At 48.2% G+C, this 2,542-nt stretch overlaps 1 non-coding gene across 1 annotated transcript; it reads right to left on the bottom strand.

The window, feature by feature from the left end:
* Nucleotides 1-44: 44 nt before the first annotated feature.
* LOC119343200 lies at nt 45-163 on the bottom strand. Its single transcript, XR_005165952.1, has one exon. It is a non-coding gene; the product is annotated as a 5S ribosomal RNA (ribosomal RNA).
* Nucleotides 164-2,542: the final 2,379 nt, after the last annotated feature.

Raw genomic sequence — 2,542 nt, 5'->3', positions numbered from 1 at the left:
GCCGTGAGTTTTCTTTTGCACGACGTGCAAAAAAATTCAAAAAGGGAATGCAACACGAGGACTTCCCAGGAGGTCAACCATCCTAGTACTACTCTCGCGCAAGCATGCTTAACTTCGGAGTTCTGATGGGATCCGGTTCTTTAGTGCTGGTATGATCGCATCCGACATGTTACCCCCGTCTTCGTCCCTTATGCTTGCCCCTCCCAGCTCCACTACAAAGACGATTGTACTTTAATTTGCCCGCCGCTACACGCGTGAATAATGACCAACGAACTAAAACTTACCGCAAACGTGCATAATAATAAAACATGGTAAATATATGTCGCGGCCGTGAGTTTTCTTTTGCACGCCGTGCAAAAAAAATTAAAAGCGAATGTGTCAGGACCCCGACTCAATGTCACATCGATCTAGCCTGTAACACCTCATATCACTTTGCGGCCTCACGCACGGTATTCCCACGGGTGTCGCCTTACCTTTGCCCGGGACCGTTTGCGCCTTTTGGCTCACGTATATGATGATGTCGCTAGCATCCATATGATAAGGAGCCCGGGCTGACATGACTAGTCGTAAACCCAAAGTGGCACAGACTTACAGGGACAGGCATCCATGACCCAGCATCGAACGTGTCAGTCATCAGCAAGTGGGTCCGGGCTGTAGCACTGGGCTAGCAGGACTCCGGTAAACCGGGCTGTAGCGGGCTAACAGGGCTCCGGTACTCAATGCGTGACATTTCCCCGAAGGGACAGACACAGGAACGAAGAAGGACACATGCCGGCCAGCCTAAGTGTTCCGGAGCAGTAGCAAGCTACCATGGCTCAATGGAAACACTAGGAGACATTTCCCGGTAAGAGAGGCTACTAAAGATAAACAACTAGATAGTCAGATCCCACACATACCAAGCATTTCAATCATACACACAATATGCTCGATATGTGCAAATACAACAAGGCATCACAACATGACTCTACGACACAAGTACTTTATTTAAAGGCTCAGAGAGCCATACATAACATACATACAAGTACGGGTCACACGACCCACATTCAAGTCATACAGTCATACAAACTAGCAGCGGAAGTAACTTGTCTGAGTACAGACAACTAGTAAAATAAAAGAGGCTTGGAAAGCCTAGCTATACTACGTGGACCTTCACAAGCTCAGGGTCACCACCTGGGCCTTAGTCTACTCGTCAATGTCAACGTCTACGAAGAACCCATCAGAAGGGGTTGCAGCGCCTTCTGTAAAATGTAAATTATAGCAACATGAGTACAAAGGTACCCAGCAAGACTTACGTCAGATCCTACATACATGCACATTATCAAGAAGGGTTGGTGGAGTTATTGCAGCAAGCCAGCTTTGACTCTTGGCTAAGCTATCCTACGAGACTCCAACTTGAAATGGTTTTGCGCACACGAGTCCACTACTCACCACTTCAATACACCACTGAGGATCCACCTCCGTCATCCTACGAAAGAGCCATCCTCGGCACTCACGCTTATCTTGAGATTTTTAGTAGTATCCATTCACTTGTCTATGAACTGTATAAGCAACCAAGTAGTCCTTCACCGCGGACGCGGCTATTCGAATAGATCATGTTAACCCTGCAGGGGTGTACTTCTTCATACATGTTTCCACCACTTAGCGTCTGCACACGACATGTGCTCGGCAGACCTCAAGCGAAAGCCGATGTGGGTGTAGACCACGACCTACCTAAACACCTAAGTCTCTAGTCCAGGTTTATCGCCTATCCAGGTTCCATCCGCAGGGAGTCCGGCCGAGGTTTCCCATATGGCCCCGAACGATGTGTACAGGGTTCCCGAGATACCTAACGGGTATTCGGTACACCGTGCCACGTACCTACCGCATCACAGCCCACCCCGCGGGTCAGCGCTGTCCACGGCCTCCAGTAAGCTACAAACACCAGAAACTACTTGCAACTCCTGGACAGAGGACTAGGGTGAATAAGAAGTCGAGCGGGGTCATATTTCAGGGCCCAATGCATGGTAGTAGCTGAATCTTAAATCACGCATACAGATCTCAGTTCTTAAGGTCGGCTTCAATGAAACAACCCACCATGTACTCCTACATGGCCTCTCATCGATACCTTTACCAAATCATGTTCACCACATCACTCTCATTATCGACATGATCATTTCACTCTAGCCCATCACCCAGATGAACCAGACCTGACACGACTCTAAGCATAGCAGGCATAGCAAGGTAGGAACAACACATACATATGGCTCGATCAATTCCTACACATGCTAGTGGGTTTCATCTAATTACTGTGGCAATGACAGGTCATGCAGAGGAAATGGGTTCAACTACCGTAGCACACAGCAGTTTAAAACGCGTTGTCTTAATGCAGTAAAAGAGAGCAAGAGCGAGAACATGGGATTGTATCGATATGATCAAATGGTTGGTTGCTTGCCTGATGGATCGATGCACGGATACGGTTCTTCGCTAGGGTAATCACGGTACTCCTCGGAGGCAGAACCTGCCGCAAAGAACACCGATACACAACCATCACCAAACAATGTGC

Source organism: Triticum dicoccoides, unplaced genomic scaffold (assembly GCF_002162155.2).
Source record: "Triticum dicoccoides isolate Atlit2015 ecotype Zavitan unplaced genomic scaffold, WEW_v2.0 scaffold11883, whole genome shotgun sequence".
In the NCBI taxonomy this organism is placed as follows: Eukaryota; Viridiplantae; Streptophyta; class Magnoliopsida; order Poales; family Poaceae; genus Triticum; species Triticum dicoccoides.
Note: the sequence above shows the minus strand (reverse complement) of the source record. Positions and strands in the feature narration are given on the sequence as shown.